Source organism: Nerophis ophidion, linkage group LG12 (genome assembly GCF_033978795.1).
Source record: "Nerophis ophidion isolate RoL-2023_Sa linkage group LG12, RoL_Noph_v1.0, whole genome shotgun sequence".
NCBI lineage: Eukaryota > Metazoa > Chordata > Actinopteri > Syngnathiformes > Syngnathidae > Nerophis > Nerophis ophidion.
The window spans coordinates 14733491-14754717 of NC_084622.1; the positions used below are offsets into that span (position 1 = coordinate 14733491).

At 42.4% G+C, this 21227-nt stretch overlaps 1 protein-coding gene across 5 annotated transcripts in view; it reads right to left on the reverse strand.

Moving 5' to 3' along the window:
- si:dkey-82f1.1 (DENN domain-containing protein 2A) overlaps positions 1-21227 on the reverse strand; it is a 120794-nt gene that overhangs the window by 87392 nt on the left and 12175 nt on the right. For 2 of the 5 annotated variants that reach the window (XM_061916868.1, XM_061916870.1), the window contains exon 4: positions 16999-17190. The gene's annotated coding sequence lies outside the window, so the exon portion shown is untranslated. Of the gene's footprint in view, positions 1-16998; positions 17399-18112; positions 18188-21227 lie in introns of those variants that run through there. The other 3 variants (XM_061916872.1, XM_061916871.1, XM_061916869.1) reach the window with 2 other exon arrangements.

Genomic DNA, 21227 nt, shown 5'->3' on the forward strand with positions numbered 1-21227 from the left:
TAAACAGAATACAATGATTTGCAAATCATTTTCAACCCATATTCAGTTGAATATGCTACAAAGACAACATATTTGATGTTCAAACTGATAAACATTTTTTTTTTCTGCAAATAATCATTAACTTTAGAATTTGATGCCAGCAACACGTGACAAAGAAGTTGGGAAAGGTGGCAATAAATATTTATAAAGTTGAGGAATGCTCATCAAACACTTATTTGGAACATCCCACAGGTGTGCAGGCTAATTGGGAACAGGAGGGTGCCATGATTGGGTATAAAAGCAGCTTCCATGAAATACTAAGTAATTCACAAACAAAGATGGGGCGAGGGTCACCACTTTGTAAGCAAATTGTTGAACAGTTTTCAACATTTCTCAATGAGCTATTGCAAGGAATTTAGGGATTTTACCATCTACGGTCCGTAAAATCATCAAAAAGTTCAGAGAATCTGGAGAAATCACAGCACGATACAGATGATATTACAGACTTTTGATCCCTCAGGCGGTACTGCATCAAAAACCGACATCAGTGTGTAAAGGATATCACCACATGGGCTCAGGAACACTTCATAAAACCACTGTCAGTAACTACAGTTGGTCGCTACATGTGTAAGTGCAAGTTGAAACTCTACTATGCAAAGCCAAACCCATTTATCAACAATATCCTGAAACGCCGCCGGCTTGGCTGGGCCCAAGCTCACCTAAGATGGACTGATTCAAAGTGGAAAGGTGTTCTGTGGTCTGACAAGTCCACATTTCAAGTTATATTTGGAAACAGAGGACGTGGTGTCCTCCAGAACTAAGAGGAAAATAACCATTCGGATTGTTGTAGGCGCAAAGTTCAAAAGGCAGCATCTGTGATGGTATGGGGGTGTATTAGTGCCCAAGGCATGGGTAACTTACACATCTGTGAAGGCACCATTAATGCTGAAAGGTACATACAGGTTTTGGAGCAACATATGTTGTCATCCAAGCAACGTTATCATGGACGCCCCTGCTTATTTCAACAGAGTGGATTCGTAAAAAAAGAGTGTGGGTACTTTCCTGGCCCGCCTGTCTCCCATTGAAAATGTGTGGTGCATTATGAAGTGGCCTCCTACCGGTTGGACGTGCCCTAAACACCTCCCTAGGGAGGCGTTCGGGTGGCATCCTGACCAGATGCCCGAACCACCTCATCTGGCTCCTCTCGATGTGAAGGAGCAGCGGCTTTACTTTGAGTTCCTCCCGGATGGCAGAGCTTCTCACCCTATCTCTAAGGGAGAGCCCCGCCACACGGCGGAGGAAACTCATTTCGGCCGCTTGTACCCGTGATCTTATCCTTTCGGTCATGACCCAAAGCTCATGACCATAGGTGAGGATGGGAACGTAGATCGACCGGTAAATTGAGAGCTTTGCCTTCCGGCTCAGCTCCTTCTTCACCACAACGGACCGGTACAACGTCCGCATTACTGAAGACGCCGCACCGATCCGCCTGTCGATCTCACGATCCACTCTTCCCCCACTCGTGAACAAGACTCCTAGGTACTTGAACTCCTCCACTTGGGGCAGGGTCTCCTCCCCAACCCGGAGATGGCACTCCACCCTTTTCCGGGCGAGAACCATGGACTCGGACTTGGAGGTGCTGATTCTCATTCCGGTCGCTTCACACTCGGCTGCGAAACGATCCAGCGAGAGCTGAAGAACCCGGTCAGATGAAGCCATCAGGACCACATCATCTGCAAAAAGCAGAGACCTAATCCTGTGGTCACCAAACCGGATCCCCTCAACGCCTTGACTGCGCCTAGAAATTCTGTCCATAAAAGTTATGAACAGAATCGGTGACAAAGGACAGCCTTGGCGGAGTCCAACCCTCACTGGAAATGTGTTCGACTTACTGCCGGCAATGCGGACCAAGCTCTGGCACTGATCGTACAGGGAACGGACCGCCACAATAAGACAGTCCGATACCCCATACTCTCTGAGCACTCCCCACAGGACTTCCCGAGGGACACGGTCGAATGCCTTCTCCAAGTCCACAAAGCACATGTAGACTGGTTGGGCAAACTCCCATGCACCCTCAAGAACCCTGCCGTTCCCGGCTGGCCTGGGAACGCCTCGGGATCCCCCGGGAAGAGCTAGACGAAGTGGCTGGGGAGAGGGAAGTCTGGGTTTCCCTGCTTAGGCTGTTGCCCCCGTGACCCGACCTCGGATAAGCGGAAGATGATGGATGGATGGATTATGAAGCGTAAAATACGACAGCGGAGACCCCGGACTGTTGAACAACTGAAGCTCTACATAAAACAAGAATGGGAAAGAATTCCACTTTCAAAGCTTCAACAATTATTTTCTTCAGTTCCCAAAAGTTTATTGAGTGTTGTTATAAGAAAAGGTGATGTAACACAGTGGTGAACATGCCCTTTCCCAACTACTTTGGCACGTGTTGCAGCCATGAAATTCTAAGTTAATTATTATTTGCAAAAAAAAACAAAGTTTATGAGTTTAAACATAAAATATTTTGTCTTTGTAGCATATTCAACTGAATATGGGTTGAAAAGGATTTCCATATCATTGTGTTCTGTTTATATTTACATCTAACACAATTTCCCAACTCATATGGAAACAGGGTTTGTATGTTAATCAGTTTTTTTCCCCATTTTTGTGAAATCCAAACAATTTGGAATGTATTGTGTTTCATTTTTAGAGGTTATACTGTGTGTGTGTAAAGAGGAGTCAGGGTTAAAAGTGCAAAACCGTTCAACTACCAACTCCATGAATAGCTGTGCTAGCCCATGTGATGACATGCATTATCCATGCATGTTTATATCTGGATTCCCACATGCTTATTTGTCTCATTTGCTGCACATTGTCCATGCATGAGTGTCCCTGTGCATGTGTGTAAGTGTGCATGTGTGCATGTATGAATATGTGAATGTGTGCACGTGTGTATGTGTGGATGTGTGTAAGTGTGCATGTGTGTACGTGTGCAAGTGTGCATGTGTGTAAGTGTACATGTGTGTAAGTGTGCATGTGGCGAGGCAAAAAGAAGGTTTGGCGTGTTTTTGATCATGACTTTCTTAAAGCATGGCCATCTGCCAACATTTCAGACGGACAATATCCACTGAAAAAGAAGGCTTTCTTTCAGCGTCACCGCAGGACACATTCTTTTCAGAGTGTCGCCGTGGTAACAACGGCACAGTGATGAGGGTGGCCCCACTGTCAAAGAGCAGTTCCTGTCAGGGGACGGAGGTGCCCGGGGGTCAGAACCCTCCTCAGGCCCTGTTGTCACCTTTTTGTGAGCGGAGAAGAATGGAAAAACAAACAGGCTGTGCCCACTTACACCAGAGGTCGCTAACCTGCGGCTCCCTAGAGCTTTTTCAAAAATATATTACAAACCCCGTTTCCATATGAGTTGGGAAATTGTGTTAGATGTAAACATAAACGGAATCCAATGATTTGCAAATCTTTTTCAACCCATATTCAGTTGAATACACTACAAAGACAAGATATTTAATGTTCAAACTCATAAACTTAATTTTTTTTTGCATTTGATCGCTGCAACACGTGCCAAAGTAGTTGGGAAAGGGCATGTTCACCACTGTGTTACATCATCTTTTCTTTTAGCAACACTCAATAAATGTTTGGGAACTGAGTAAACTAATTGTTAAAGCTTTGAAAGTGGAATTCTTTTATGTAGAGCTTCAGTCGTTCAACAGTCCGGGGTCTCCGTTGTCGTATTTTACGCTTCATAATGCGCCACACATTTTCCATGGGAGACAGGTCTGGACTGCAGGCGGGCCAGGAAAGTACCCGCACTCTTTAACTACGAAGCCACGCTGTTGTAACACGTGCTGAATGTGGCTTGGCATTGTCTTGCTGAAATAAGCAGGGGCGTCCATGAAAAAGACAGCGCTGAGCTGACAACATAGGTTGTTCCAAAACCTATATGTACCTTTCAGCATTAATAGTGCCTTCACAGATGTGTAAGTTACTCATGCCTTGGGCACTAATGCACCCCCATACCATCACAGATGCTGGCTTTTGAACTTTGCGTCGATAACAGTCGGGATGGTTCGCTTCCCCTTTGGTCCAGACGACACAATGTCAAATATTTCCAAAAACAATTTGAAGTGTGGACTCGTCAGACCACAGAACACTTTTCCACTTTGCATCAGTCCATCTTAGATTATCTCGGGCCCAGAGAAGCCAGCGGCGTTTCTGGATGTTGTTGATTAATGGCTTTCGCATTGCATAGTGGAACTTTAACTTGCACTTACCGTACAGATGTAGCGACAAACTGCATATAGTGACAGTGGTTTTCTGAAGTGTTCCTGAGCACATGTGGTGATATCCTTTAGAGAGTGATGTTGGTTTTTGATACAGTGCCGTCTAAAAGAAGGTCACAGTCATTCAATGTTGGTTTCCGGTCATGCCGCTTACATGGAGTGATTTCTCCAGATTCTCTGAACCTTTTGATGATATTATGGACCGTGGATGTTGAAATCCCTAAATTTCTTGCAATTGCACTATGAGAAACATTGTTCTTAAACTGTTTGACTATTTACTCACGCAGTTGTGGACAAAGGGGTGTACCTCGCCCCATCCTCACCTGTTCCCAATTAGCCTGTACATCAAAAACAGACATCAGTGTAAAGGATATCACCACATGGGCTCAGGAACACTTCATAAAACCACTGTCAGTAACTAAAGTTTGTCGCTACATCTGTAAGTGCAAGTTAAAACTCTGCAATGCAAAGCAAAACCCATTTATCAACAACACCAAGATGGACTGATGCAAAGTGGAAAAGTGTTCTGTGGTCTGACGAGTCCACATTTCAAATTATATTTGGAAACTGTGGACGTGGTGTCCTCCGGAACAAAGAAGAAAACAAACATTCGGATTGTTATAGGCGCAAAGTGCAAAACCCAGCATCTGTGATAGTATGGGGGTGTATTAGTGTCCAAGGCATGGTTAACTTACACATCTCTGAAGGCACCATTAAAGCTGAATGGTCCATACAGGTTTTGGAGCAACATATGTTGTCATCCAAGCAACGTTATCATGGACGCCCCTGCTTATTTCAGCAAGACAATGCCAAGCCACGTGTTACAACAGCATGGTTTCGTAATAAAAGAGTGCGGGTACTTTCCTGGCCTGCCTGCAGTCCAGACCTGTCTCCCATGGAAAATGTGTGGCACATTATGAAGCGTAAAATACGACAGCGGAGACCCCGGACTGTTGAACGACTGAAGCTGTACATAAAACAAGAATGGGAAAGAATTCCACTTTCAAAGCTTCAACAATTAGTTTCCTCATTTCCCAAACGTTTATTGAGTGTTGTTAAAAGAAAAGGTGATGTAACACAGTGGTGAACATGCCCTTTCCCAACTACTTTGGAATGTATTTGCAGCCATGAAATTCTAAGTTAATTATTATTTGCAAAAAAAAAAAGAAGTTTATGAGTTTGAACATCAAATATCTTGTCTTTGTAGTGCATTCAACTGAATATGGGTTGAAAAGGATTTGCAAATCATTGTATTCCGTTTATATTGACATCAAACACAATTTCCCAACTCATATGGAAACGGGGTTAGTATGTGTCTGTAAATCAAAGAGCTGTTGGGCTGCCGGGGCATTGGAGTAAATCAAAGGTCCCTGCTCCTGGTCTAGATCGTTAAAAAAAAAAAAAGATCACACCACATCAGACTAGCTTGAGAAAGACCAAGGAACTGGATTGTGTTGACTGTGAACCATGTGGTCAGCTTACAGGGACATAGCAGACATTCCTGATAGCTCTGCGGTGTAACAAGCAGCACAGCATCCTGTGTGTCTGGCAAAGACACACACCTGATGCACAAGTGTCTATTTCATCATTCAAGCCAGGGATGTCAAACATGCAAGCAAATAAAGCAAGCACACCAAGCGAGATGTACAAAGTAAAACAAACAGGAGTCCGTATGGTTTGTTGAGATATGTGGAAATGACAAATCAGATTAATGCTTTAAATAGGTTTTTTGTTTGGGACTTAAAGTTGAATTGCTCTGTAGATCCACTGAGATGAAGTGTAAGTTCTTCATGGTCTCTCTGAAACTGCACCAATTTTTTCCTCAAAATTTTCAACTAATTTGAAGTGTTTTGTCAAGAGGATTTTTTGGGTAATATGTACATTTTCAGAATGCGCATGTTCTATTCTGGGCCAAATAAAACAGAAAACAATCTGAAGTAGTTGTAGACAGAGGTGGGTAGAGTAGCCAGAAAGTGTACTCAAAAAGGAGTACTGTTACTTTCGAGATGTGTTACTCAGGTAAAAGTAATGAGTAGTCACCCAAATATTTACTTGAGTAAAAGTAAAAAGTATGTTGTGAAAAAACTACTCGAGTACTGAGTAACTGATGAGTAACCTGTTCCTTTAATGATGACGGCAACAAGTAATGCACAAAAACATAAAAATAGCAACGAACAAACTCAGAGCCAGGAATATCTCTTAAGCAACTAAAACAATAATATATATTAAATAATATATATTTGGTTTTACACTGTATTGAAAAAAAATTTGAAAATGAATTTTACCTTTGCAACCTCATGATACTATTGGCTAAGTTTTATATTCATAAATGTAAGTTTCTCAATACCCGACCTGTTTTTTGTGCCTTTTAAAAAGATTTAGAACTCTACATTAAAACACTCTACCTCTAACAACCAAAAAGCTGTGAAAATGATGATGCTGTGTTCCAAATTTAAGTTATTTACTGAGATTGAGTGAGGCTAAGGCTTTGCTCTTTGTTTATTTTATATATATATATTTTTTGCATTCTATTTTAGTTACTTTACATTTACAACCCCCTGGCGCTGTTTTGTACGTTTTTTATACTGTTTTGTACTTACTTTGATTATTATTGTCAACTGTTTGTAAATGTTGAAATTTATAAATAAAGGTTTTTATATATATATATATATATATATATATTTAAAAAAAAAGTGCAGTTCATCATGTGACCGCTTGGCTCTGTTTGATTGGTGAAACGGAGTCAAACGTCACCAATGACTGCATTTGATTGGTAAAACGCAGGCATATGATAGATTCTACTTTGAAGGTCTGTCAAACCAAACAAATAAAGCGTGCATTAACAGATCGATAAAAATCAGTAGCGAGTAGCGAGCTGAATGTAGATAAATGGAGCGGAGTCTCTGTAAATGTACTCAAGTTAAAGTAAAAGTACAAACCCTGTTTTCATATGAGTTGGAAAATTGTGTTAGATGGAAATATAAACAGAATACAATGATTTGCAAATCCTTTTCAACCCATATTCAGTTGAATATGCTACAAAGACAACATATTTGATGTTCAAACCGATAAACATTTTTCTTTTTGCAAATAATCATTAAGTTTGGAATTTGATGCCAACAACACGTGACAAAGAAGTAATAAATAAATACTGATAAAGTTGAGGAATGCTCATCAAACACTTATTTGGAACATCCCACATGTGTGCAGGCTAATTGGGAACAGGTGGGTGCCATGATTGGGTATAAAAGCAGCTTTAATGAAATACTAAGTAATTCACAAACAAGAATGGGGCGAGAACAGTTTTAGAACAACATTTCTCAACGAGCTACTGCAAGGAATTTAGGGATTTTACCATCGACGGTCCGTAAAATCATCAAAAGGTTCAGAGAATCTGGAAAAATCACCGCACGTAAGCGATGATACTACGAAACTTTGATCCCTCAGGCGGTACTGCATCAAAAACCAACATCAGAGTGTAAAGGATATCACCACATGGGCTCAGGAACATTTCATAAAACCACTGTCAGTAACGACAGTTGGTTGCTACATCTTGAAGTGCAAGTTAAAACTCTGCTATGCAAAGCAAAACCCATTTATCAACAACACCAAGGAACGCTGCTGGCTTCGCTGTGCCCGAGCTCATCTAAGATGGACTGATGCAAAGTGGAAAAGTGTCCACATTTCAAATTATATTTGGAAACTGAGGAGGTGGTGTCCTCCGGAACAAAGAGGAAAATAACCATCCGGATTGTTATAGGCGCAAAGTTCAAAAGACAGCATGTGTGATGGTATGGGGGTGTATTAGTGCCCAAGGCATGGGTAACTTCCACATCTGTGAAGGCACCATTAATGCTGAAAGGTCCATACAGGTTTTGGAGCAACAAATGTTGTCATCCAAGCAACGTTATCATGGACGCCCCTGCTTAATTCAGCAAGACAATGCCAAGCCACGTGTAACAACAGCGTGGCTTCGTAAAAAAAGAGGGCGGGTATTTTCCTGGCCCGCCTGCAGTCCAGACCTGTCTCCATGTGGAAAATGTGTGGCGCATTATTAAGCGTAAAATACGACAGCGGAGACCCCGGACTGTTGAATGACTGAAGCTCTGCATAAAACAAGAATGGGAAATAATTCAACTTTTAAAGCTTTATAAATTAGTTTCCTCAGTTCCCTAACGTTTATTGAGTGTTGTTAAAAGAAAAGGTGATGTAACACAGTGGTGAACAAGCCCTTTCCCAATTACTTTGGCACGTGTTGCAGCCATGACAATTTTTTTTTATGAGTTTGAACATCAAATATTTTGTCTTTGTAGTGCATTCAATTGAATATGGGTTGAAAAGGATTTGCAAATCATTGTATTCCGTTTATATTTACATCTAAAACAATTTCCCAACTCAATAGGAAACCGTTTGGATTTTGGGCCAAATAAAACCGAAAACAATCTGAAGTAGTTGTAGTTGTATTTTTAAGTGATCATGCCATGATTGAAGCCGTCCGGCCGGCGTGGGAATTGATGTTCCTCCATGCGGCCCCGGAGCTAAAATGAGTTTGGCACCCCTGCTATAAACTGAGCTCCTTTATAATTCTAACCATGTCAAGGAACAACATGTTTTCATTCAGTCATCATTCAGTCATTCATTAGTGTTAGTAGATTTTAGTCCACAAAAGGACATATATACACTTGTTTTAATTGTCACGCCTATGGTTCATGTTTTGTTTTGGTCATGTTATGTTTTGTTTTTTGGACACTTAGTTCCTGTTTTGCACTTCCTGGTTTGTGTTGCCACCATGACAACTCATTAATTTTCATCTGGCCCTCATGTCACGCCCCTGTCCTCAGCCTTCACACCTGTTTGTTAATTTCATAGCCTAGTATTTAAGCCAGAGTTATCAGGTAACTTCCCACTTAACCCACGTATACCTCAACTCCTTTATACCATTCCATGCTGTTCGTTTGTTTCCACGCCACGTACAGTTTGCTAATCATGCCACAGTGCAAGTGTTTTTGTTCATGTTTATAGTTCGTGCCATATGTACTATTTTTTTGTTTTGTCATTGGTCAAGTTTGTTCTCCGCCATTGTGCGCGCCCTTTGTTTGCCTTTTTTTTAGTTTTCTGGATTATTAAATAAAAATGTACTCACGTTCACATCTCGCTCGTGCCAACTATCCTTTGCGTCGAAGAAACAACCCAAGTCCAAGTCCATGTTTGACATCAATAGTCTTCTATAATGCTAAAGTCTTGACATTTATCCTATGCTACTGAGGTTATGTTTTGAAGGCAGCACATCCTTCAGGTCTCAGTGTCATGTGACTGTGTGAACCCATGTTGACCACTGATGGCGAATAATGCATCACTTCCTGTGTGTCGGCCAGATGTCGTCAGCTGACTACAGCATGAATCACTGTCAAGTCACTTACTTGCTGGCGTATTTTTTTTTTTTTTTTTCTGTGGACTGTGGACCATATTTGCTGAACTGCAGAGAGTACCACAACCGTTATTGTGCAGAGTAAAACTACGGAACGGACTGAGTAAGAGGTCAAAGAATGTGGTGTTGACAGAGAATATGGAGAAATCTGAATTTGTCTGATATCCCTTCCATTATTCCTGCAGTCATTCATTCATTAATATCTAATACGTTTATATGAATAACACATTCATTTTTATGTCAGTCTATCCTTCCGTGTTCATTCCTTTGTTGCCTAATAAAGCATGGATTTATTAGATATTTATTTATTCTTGTCTTGTCAATATTTTTTATTCTAGGTACCTAATAAATTACACCATTACTTTTACCTGCCGTTTATTTGAACTAAGGTGTTTATCGAAGAACATGACGTTTTTTTCCCGGAGGAACTTTTGGAATGTTTCATGTGTTCATGCAGCTACAGAATGAACAACACATTTGTGCAACATATTTGGAGGCACTTTCATGAAGCCCGCTAGAGGCTATAGACAATGAAATCCACTTTTAATCTGCTTCTTGTGCTACCTATGAGTTTGAACATCAAATATCTTGTCTTTGTAGTGCATTCAATTAAATATGGGTTGAAAAGGATTTGCAAATCATTTTATTCCATTTATATTTACATCTAACACAATTTCCCAACTCATATTGAAACGGTGTTTGTATTACTATTTGAAGTGGGGTGTTTTGTATTAAAACAACATATATTTCCAAAGGACTTTTATAAAGCAGACTTGGGGCTAAAGAGACTAAAGTCCAATTTCTTCATTTGATTCTTGTGCTACTGGATGAGGTGGACGATGTACTTGTTGATTAAATGAGGCCTGGCGTGTAATCCAGCGGAGGCTGCTGTGATTGTACGCAAGTCAAAGCAGGCGCGGGGACCCTGCGTGGAGACCACTGCTTTTGCTCAGGGTGAAGAATGCTCACCCCTCTCCTCCTCCTTTTTAACCTGCCAACGGGTGATGGCTTGAGCGTGCGTGCTGACTCGCATCCAAATGTTTGCATTCAAGAACTCCCCCGAGGACTCCTCAAAGATGGACGCTTTTGACCTCCCTTTTTTTCAACAACACCTGGTGTCGAACTTTGAGATCGGCCCCAGTACACAAAAACATTTCAACATCTATATTGTAAAAATAATGTAAAAACAAGAGTATAAAGAAGTCTTACTGTTTCATTACATTTGTTCATACTACTGTCACTACTCAACTGCCAAAGAACTGTCGACACCTTCCTAAAGCCCAAAAAAAGTCTGCGGGCTATAGAGCGTTTTCCGTTCAGGCTCCAGTACTCTGTTCGAGATGCTACCTCAGTAGAAGCATTTAAGTCTCACTTTAAAACTCATCTGTATACTCTAGCCTTTAAATAGACCTCCTTTTTAGACCAGTTGATCTGCCGCTTCTTTTCTTTTTTCTCCTATGTCCCCCCCTTCCCTTGTGGAGGGGGTCCGGTCCGATGACCATGGATGAAGTACTGGCTGTCCAGAGTCGAGACCCAGAATGGACCGCTCGTCGGGACCCAGGATGGACCGCTCGCCTGTGTATCGGTTGGAGACATCTCTACGCTGCTGATCCGCCTCCGCTTGAGAGGGTTTCCTGTGGACGGGACTCTCGCTGCTGTCTTGGATCCGCTTGAACTGAACTCTCGCGGCTATGTTGGAGCCACTATGGATTGAAATTTCACAGTATCATGTTAGACCCGCTCGACATCCATTGCTTTCGGTCCCCTAGAGGGGGGGGGTTGCCCACTTCTGAGGTCCTCTCCAAGGTTTCTCATAGTCAGCATTGTCACTGGCGTCCCACTGGATGTGAATCCTCCCTGCCCACTGGGTGTGAGTTTTCCTTGCCCTTTTGTGGGTTCTTCCGAGGATGTCGTAGTCGTAATGGTTTGTACAGTCCTTTGAGACATTTGTGATTTAGGGCTATATAAATAAACATTGATTGATTGATTGATATTTGTTCCTTCCTATACTGTATATACTGTTACACTATTTGATATTGCACTGGTACTGTATTTGACTACTGTACTTCTACCATAACTTCTGTGACTTATTGTGCAACTTGACTGTCTTGTAATTAATGTACATCAGAGCTATTCAATTGTTGTATTTCTTTGTATTCAGTGTATTAGATTCTGCAACTAGTGTTTGGAACCCACTGTACGCAATATCTGAAGAGCATGGAAAAAAGCATTTCACTGTGGTGTAGTCTGCATGTGACAAATAAACATCTCTCTCAAGTTATTTGGGCATACATGCACGCACACCCCCCCAGCTCCCCTGCCCCCCCAAAGGCATCGCCTACACCACCACTTAATTCCTCTGGGGTTGTGGATGGCTGAGTAGCGCTCAATATGTGGCAGCCCGCCCCACCTCTGTTGCAAGTTGGTGTGATTTTATGTACCATGTTTAATGTGTGCCGTGCTATGTGAGGTTTTTTTCCTTGGACTCAGTCTGGACCCTCCTGAGGGTCTAGCCCAGTGGTTCTCAAATGGGGGTACTTGAAGGTATGCTAAGGGGTACGTGAGATTTTGGAAAAATATTCTAAAAAGAGCAACAATTCAAAAATCCTTTATAAATATATTTATTGAATAATAATTCAACAAAATATGAACGTAAGTTCATCAATTGTAAAAAGAAATGCAACAATGCAATATTCAGTGTTGACAGCTCGATTTTTTGTGGACATGTTCCATAAATATTGAGGAAATGTTTAGAATTAAGTTGATGAATCCAGATGGATCTCTATTACAATCCCCAAAGAGGGCACTTTAAGTTGATGATTACTTCTATGTGTAGAAATCTTTATTTATAATTGAATCACTTGTTTATTTTTCCACAGGTTTTTAGTCATTTTTATATCTTTTTCCCCCCCAAAAAATCTGGTTTTTAGTCATTTTTATATCTTTTTTTCCAAAAATTTTAAGAAAGACCACTACAAATGAGCAATATTTTGCACTGTTATACAATTTAATAAATCAGAAGCTGATGACATAGTGCTGTATTTTACTTCTTTATCTCTTTGCTCTGATTAGGAGGTACTTGAATTAAAAAAATGTTCACAGGGGGTACATCACTGAAACAAGGTTGAGAACCAGTAGTCTAGCCTTAGACCAGGGGTGTCAAACTCAAATACAGAGTGGGCCAAAATTTTAAACGGAACAAAGCCGCGGGCCCAGTTTGAACAAATTAACCTTTTAATAGGGACCCAAACAAGTTTTGCATTAAATATTGAACAGGCAAGGCTTATATAACTTTAGTGACATGCTAAATCCAGTTTCAAATAATAATAATAATAATAATTAAAAAAATATCAATGGCATATCGAAAAAAATGTAAATACAAATTTTATGCCTTTTTTTTCTATTTGCAATCTTCTGAGGTAAATATCAATTTTTTTCCACAGGCTAATAATACATTTGAAAATAAAATAATGAATGAACCACACATTCAAGCTTTGAAGTAGCAAGAGAAAATGCATGAATAAAACGTTAATTATTGGTCAGTTTGCTGGAAGTTTCCCGGAAGAGTTAGTGCTGCAAGGGGTTCTGGGTATTTATTCTGTTGTGTTACGGTGCGGATGTTCACCTGAAATGTGTTTGTCATGCTTGTTTGGTGTGGGTTCACAGTGTGGCGCATATTTGTAACAGTGCTTAAGTTGTTTACACGGCCACCCTCAGTTTGACCTGTGTGGCTGTTGACCAAGTATGCGTTGCATTCACTTGTGCGTGTGTGTGTGTGTGTGTGTGTGTGTGTGTGTGTGTGTGTGTGTGTGTGTGTAAAAGCCACAAATATTATGTGACACGCTGTTAGTATGGAGGAAAAGCGGACGTGACGACAGGTTGTAGAGAACGCTAAAGGCAGTGCCTTAAATGAACGCCCCCAATATAGTTGTCCAGGTGGAAAACGGTAGAAATTCGGGAGAATGGTTGCCCCGGGAGATTTTTGGGAGGGGCACTGAACTTCTGGAGTCTACCGGGAAAATTAGGAGGGTTGGCAAGTATGAGTATTAGCGGTGAATGCGGTGTTTCAGCGGCACCGACGCTGTATAACACCGGCGGGCCAGCTCTAATGCTAAATTGATATTGCCTCAAGGGCCAAATTAAATTACACGGCGGGCCAGATTTGGCCCACGGGCCAGAGTTTGACACCCATGCTGTAAGGGGTTCTGGGTATTTATTCTGTTGTGTTACGGTGCGGATGTTCACCCGAAATATGTTTGTCATTCTTGTTTGGTGTGGGTTCACAGTGTGGCGCATATTTGTAACAGTGCTAAAGTTGTTTATACGGCCACCCTCAGTATGACCTGTATGGCTGTTGACCAAGTATGCCTTGCATTCACTTGTGCGTGTGTGTGTGTGTGTGTAAAAGCCACAAATATGTGACACGCTGTTAGTATGGAGGAAAAGCGGACGTGACGACAGGTTGTAGGGAACGCTAAAGGCAGTGCCTTAAATGCACGCCCCCAATATAGTTGTCCAGGTGGAAATCGGTAGAAATTCGGGAGAATGGTTGCCCCGGGAGATTTTTGGGAGGGGCACTGAACTACGGGAGTCTACCGGGAAAATTAGGAGGGTTGGCAAGTATGAGTATTAACGGTGAATGCGGTGTTACAGCGGCACCGACGCTGTATAACACCGGCGGGCCAGCTCTAATGCTAAATTGATATTGCCTCAATGGCCAATTAAATTACACGGCGGGCCAGAGTTTGACACCCATGCTGTAAGGGGTTCTGGGTATTTATTCTGTTGTGTTACGGTGCGGATGTTCACCCGAAATGTGTTTGTCATTCTTGTTTGGTGTGGGTTCACAGTGTGGCGCATATTTGTAACAGTGCTAAAGTTGTTTATACGGCCACCCTCAGTGTGACCTGTATGACTGTTGACCAAGTATGCCTTACATTCACTAGTGTGTGTGTGTGTGTGTGTGTGTGTGTGTGTGTGTGTGTGTGTGTGTGTGTGTGTGTGTGTGTGTGCGTGTGTGTGTGTGTGTGTGTGTGTAAAAGCCACAAATATTATGTGACACGCTGTTAGTATGGAGGAAAAACGGATGTGACGACAGGTTGTAGAGAACGCTAAAGGCAGTGCCTTAAATGCACGCCCCCAATGTAGTTGTCCAGGTGGAAATCGGTAGAAATTCGGGAGAATGGTTGCCCCGGGAGATTTTTGGGAGGGGCACTGAACTCCGGGAGTCTACCGGGAAAATTAGGAGTGTTGGCAAGTATGAGTATTAGCTGTGAATGCGGTGTTTCAGCTGCACCAACGCTGTATAACACCAGCGGGCCAGTTCTAATGCTAAATTGATATTACCTCAAGGGCCAATTAAATTACACGACGGGGCAGATTTTGCCCACGGGCCAGAGTTTGACACCCATGCTGTAAGGGGTTCTGGGTATTTATTCTTTTGTGTTACGGTGCGGATGTTCACCCGAAATGTGTTTGTCATTCTTGTTTGGTGTGGGTTCACAGTGTGGCGCATATTTGTAACAGTGCTAAAGTTGTTTATACGGCCACCCTCAGTGTGACCTGCATGGCTGTTGACCAAGTATGCCTTGCATTCACTTGTGCGTGTGTGTGTGTGTAAAAGCCACAAATATTATGTGACATGCTGTTAGTATGGAGGAAAAGCGGACGTGACGACAGGTTGTAGAGAACGCGAAAGGCAGTGCCTTAAATGCACGCCCCCAATATAGTTGTCCAGGTGGAAATCGGTAGAAATTCGGGAGAATGGTTGCCTTGGGAGATTTTTGAGAGGGGCACTGAACTTCGGGAGTCTACAGGGAAAATTAGGAGGGTTGGCAAGTATGAGTATTAGCGGTGAATGCGGTGTTACAGCGGCACCGACGCTGTATAACACCGGCGGGCCAGCTCTAATGCTGATTTGATATTGCCTCAAGGGCCAAATTAAATTACACATGCCTTAGACCAGAGGTGTCAAACTCTGGCCCGCGGGCCAAACGTGGCCCGCCGTTTAATTTCATTTGGCGCTTGAGGCAATATCATATTAACATTGGAGCTGGCCCACCGGTGCTATACAGCGGTGCCGCTGTAACACCGCATTCACCAATTTTCCAGGAGACTCTCGAATTTCAGTGCCCCTCCCGAAAATCTCCCGGTGCAACCATTCTCCCGAATTCCACCCGGACAACAATATTGGGAGTGTGCCTTAAAGGCACTGCCTTTAGCGTCCCTTACAACCTGTCGTCAAGTCTGTTTTTCCTCCTCACAAACAGTGTGCTGGCCCAGTCACGTAATATATCTGGCTTCTACACACATGTAAGTAAATGCAAGGCATACTTGATCAACAGCATACAGGTCACACTGAGGGTGGCCATATAAACAACTTTAACACTGTTACAAATATGCGCCACACTGTGAACCCACACCAAACAAGAATGACCAACACATTTCGGGAGAACATCCGCACCGTAACACAACATAAACACAACCAAAGCACAACAGAACAAATACCCAGAATCCCTTGCAGCACTAACTCTTCCGGACCACTACAATATACACCCCCCTCCCCGCTACCAACAAACCCCCTTAACCCCGCCCACCTGAGCCCCAAAATTAACTGAGCAGTAAAAAGGCCTGAATGGTTGATTTATTCATTGTTATTTTATTTTCAAATGTATTAGCCTCTGGAAAAAGTTAATGTTGATATTTACCTCAGAAGGCTGCAAATACAAAAGAGGCATTCAATTTTTATTTAAATTTGATTTGATATGCCATTGATATTTTTTAATTATTATTGTTATTATTATTTGAAACTAAACTTTGCATGTCACTATAAAGTTATATTAGCCTTGCTTGTTCAATATTCAATGCAAAACTTGTTTGGGTCCCTATTAAAAGGTAAATTTGTTCAACCTCGGCCCGCGGCTTTGTTCAGTTTTACATTATGGCCACTCTGTATTTGAGTTTGACACCCCTGCCTTAGACTGATATTTTTTTTTACTCTCCCAAAATCACCCTTTTCTCACCTTTTTAAGGAGCGCCGTAAGTGGCTGATCCCTTGGCGGTCCCGTCTTGTCCTCCCTGTAATGTATGTCTGCTCTTAGCGGGACTGTGCCGAAAATGTAATTTCAGTTCTTATGTGTCTTGTGCATGTGGGAATGGACAAAATAAAGCTTGTCTTCTACAGTAACCGGCGTTGGGGTTGAGTCACGTGGTGTTGAGAAAGTTGAAGCCAGGTTAAAAAGTGTAGTCCACATAGTAGCAGCTCACATAAACGCCAACAGAGTCACTTCAATCCAAAGACATACTCCTTACCTTTCCCAGCTGGCTTTGCCGCGATGAAGCGCTGCTGCGGTGGTGGTGTTGGTGGTGGTGGCGCTGGTGGAGTTCCATGCCCCTCATGTTGCGTAATGGCACCCAGCATCCACTTCTTGCATGGTTTTCCTCCAGCCTGGTCCACACTCTCTCGGCGGGCTTCGCCCTCACTTCCAAGAAGCGGCGTTCCTCCTACAAAACAGATGCGTTCAAGGCTTTAAAAGCTAGGAAATTCCCTCCTTCCTGGGCTTTTTTTGCATCCTCCTTCTCCTCGCTCACTCTGACTCTTATTTCTCTATGACCGTGCATCCCCTCTGTCTGTCTCTCTCTCTCTCGCTCCTCTTCTGTTGCCCCTCTTCAAACTTTTTCCACTCCTCCATTCCTCAGGCCATCCCTCTCTCTCTTCTCTCGCTCTATTTTCCATCATCACCCCCACTCCAAAACTCCTCCCATCCAAAGCAAAACCCCCCACTACTGAACTAATCTGCAGCTGGCCAGGGGATTGGAGCAGGGGTTGTCAAGGAAACCAAGAGTCCTGTCCTGCCCCCCCACGAAAAGGGGTAAAAAAAACAGGAGGGGAGACGAGGAAGGGGCTTAACTCAATGCATGAATAACTCCACTCCTCTGGGAGTCAATTAAAGGCTTACTGAAATGAGATTTTCTTATTTAAACGGTCCATTCTATGTGTCGTACTTGATCATTTCGCAATATTGCCATATTTTCGCTGAAAGGATTTAGTAGAGAACATCGACGATAAAGTTCGCAAGTTTTGGTCGCTAATAAAAAAGCCTTGCCTGTACCGGAAATAGCAGACAATGTGCGCATGATGTCACGGGTTGTGGAGCTCCTCACATCTGAACATTGTTTATAATCATGGCCACCGGCAGCAAGAGCGATTTGGGCCGAGGAAGCGACGATTTCCCCATTAATTTCAGCAAGGATGAAAGATTTGTGGATGAGGAAAGTTAGAGTGAAGGACTAGAAAAAAAAAAGGTGACGGCAGTGGGAGCGATTCAGATGTTATTAGACACATTTACTAGGATAAAGTAATTCTGGAAAATCCCTTATCTGCTTATTGTGTTACTAGTGTTTTAGTGAGATTATAAAGTCATACCTGAAAGTCGGAGGGCTGCGGTGACCGCCAGTGTCTCTGAGTGAAGCCATGGAGGAGCCAAGAAAGTCACAGCTGCTGCAGGAGGACGCAAACTCTGCTCAAAACTCCGGTAAGACTTAAAGGTCTACTGAAACCCACTACTACCGACCACGCAGTCTGATAGTTTATACATCAATGATGAAATATTAACATTGCAACACATGCCAATACGGCCGGTTTAGTTTACTAAATTGCGGTTTTAAATTTCCCGCGGAGTTTCTTGTTGAAAACGTCGCGGAATGATGACGCGTGTTTGTGACGTCTTGGGTTGTAGCGGACATATTAGCCCAGCACCACACACGGCTAAAAGTCGCTTCTTTTAATCGCATAATTACACAGTAATTTGGACATCTGAATCTTTTGCAATTTGTGCAATTAATAATGGAGACTATAAAAAAGAATGCTGTTGGTGGAAAGCGGTGGATTGCAGCTGCCTTTAGCACCGAAACACAGCCGGTGTTTCTTTGTTTGTTGTGAAGATTTAACACAGAGCGGTCAAGCGATCAAGTTTCTCTACGTCAACCAGTAAGTTTTTGGATGGGAATATTGTGATATTAAGTCGGCTCTTAAAAGAGGCTTCTGTGGATTATGGGACTTCTTCCTGCAGCTCAAAAAGGCAGCTGTGATCTTGGCTCCTCCATTGGCTTCTCTGGGAGACACTGGTGTTCACCGCAGCCATCCGACTTTCAGGTATGACTTTACAATCTCACTAAAAAACTATTAAAACAATAAGCAGATAAGGGATCTTCTAGAATTATCTTAGTAAATGTTTCTAATTACATCTGAAACGGTCCCACTGCCGCAGCCTGGAGCGGTCGCCTTTTTTTTTTTTTTTTTTGTGCTTCACTCTAACTTTTCTCATCCACGAATCTTTCATCCTCGCTCAAATTAATGGGGAAGTTGTCGCTTTCTTGGTCCGAATAGCTCTTGCTGCTGGAGGCTCACATTATAAACAATGTGAGGATGTGAGGAGCTCCACAACCCGTGACGTCACGCGCACATCGTCTGCTACTTCCGGTAAAGGCAAGGCTTTTTTATTAGCGACCAAAAGTTGCGAACTTTATCGTCGATGTTCTCTACTAAATCCTTTCAGCAAAAATATGGCAATATCGCGAAATGATCAAGTATGACACATAGAATGGACCTGCTATCCCCGTTTAAATAAGAAAAAAATCTCATTTCAGTAGGCCTTTAATAACACAAATTTCTCATCCAAAAAATTGCTGGTTGACATGTGGTAGAGAAACATGTTCGCTGGACCGCTCTGTTCCATATTAAAGCTTCCCAACAAACAAAGAAATACTGGCTGTGTTTTGGTTGCTAAAGGCAGCTGCAATCCACCGCTTTCCACCAACAGCATTCTTCTTTGACGTCTCCATTATTAATTGAACAAATTGCAAAAGATTCAGCAACACAGATGTCCAAAATACTGTGTAATTAAGCGATTAAATCAGACGACTTTTAGCCATGAGTGGTGCTGGGATAAAATGTCCGCTCCAACCAATAACGTCACAAGCATAGTAAACTAAAAAGGCCGTATTGGCATGTGTTGCAATGTTAATATTTCATCATTGATATATAAACTATCAGAGTGCGTGGTCGGTAGTAGTGGGTTTCAGTAGGCCTTTAAAGATGTTTATTGTATCTTTGTGCTGATCAACAAAAGGAGTGATAACAGCACCACTGCTGCAGGAATTCCTTTTTTTGTGGGAAAACCAAAGAAAAAGAGCAGAAAACATGGCCGGACATTACACTTTGAGGAGCGGCGTGATTAATAATTAAGCCCAAAGCTCGTTTTTGGCAAGTGCAAACACGAAGAGCGTAGAAATATATCACCAGTGTTCAGATGGAAACGCGGTGAGAGATAAAAAGGATATATTGAATAATACTTTAGTTATAACTTGTGGGGAAATTTTGCCTGCAATTCACAGTCTTTATGAGAGACAACAACACATGTTTTTTTTTCTTTTTTTAATGCATTCTAACTCGTAAATAAAAGTCGCTTACAATGGAGTCAAGGGGAAGTCCTCTAAATAGCCATCCAAAAAACCCCAACAATATTCCATGTACAAACCCCGTTTCCATATGAGTTGGGAAATTGTGTTGGATGTAAATATAAACGGAATACAAAAATTTGCAAATCCTTTTCAACCCATATTCAATTGAATGCACTATAAAGATAAATTATTTGATGTTCAAACTCATCAAATATTTCCGGGAGACTCCCGAAATTCAGCGCCTTTCCCGAAAACCTCCCGAGACTAATTTTCTCCCGAAATTCAGGCGGAGCTGGAGGCCACGCCCCCTCCAGCTCCATGCGGACCTGAGTGACGGGTCGAACAGCATGTTTTCACATCCGCTTTCCCACAATATAAACAGCGTGTCTGCCCAATGACGTTATAACTGTAGAATGATCGAGGGCGAGTTCTTGGTTTCTTGTGTGGGTTTATTGTTAGGCAGTTTCATTAACGTCCTCCCAGCGCGGTAACAACACACAACAGCAGCTACGTTTTCGTCTACCGTAAAACTGTTTGTCTGCCGTAAACAGCAATGTTGTGACACTCTTAAACAGGACAATACTGCAATCTACTGTACGTTTTGGGCCATGCTAGGGAGAGATGGAAAATTCCAGACAATTGCATTTGATGAAAGCACTTTTGTGCGTGCCACACAGCAATGCATCATCAGAGAGGGTGTTCAGCATGGTTAGAAAAACAGTGACAGAGAATAAACAAGGATGGACAATTCAACCCTTAACTCAACAATGATTTACTCTCCCACTGCGGCGTGGCGCAGTGGAAGAGTGGCCATGCGCAACTCGAGGGTCCCTGGTTCAATCCCCACCTAGTACCAACCTCGTCACGTCCGTTGTGTCCCTGAACAAGACACTTCACCCTTGCTCCTGATGGGTGCTGGTTAGTGCCTTGCATGGCAGCTCCCTCCATCAGTGTGTGAATGTGTGTGTGAATGGGTAAATGTGGAATTAGTGTCAAAGCGCTTTGAGTACCTTGATGGTAGAAAAGCGCTATACAAGTACAACCTATTTATCATTTACTTATAAATGAGTCTTATGTGT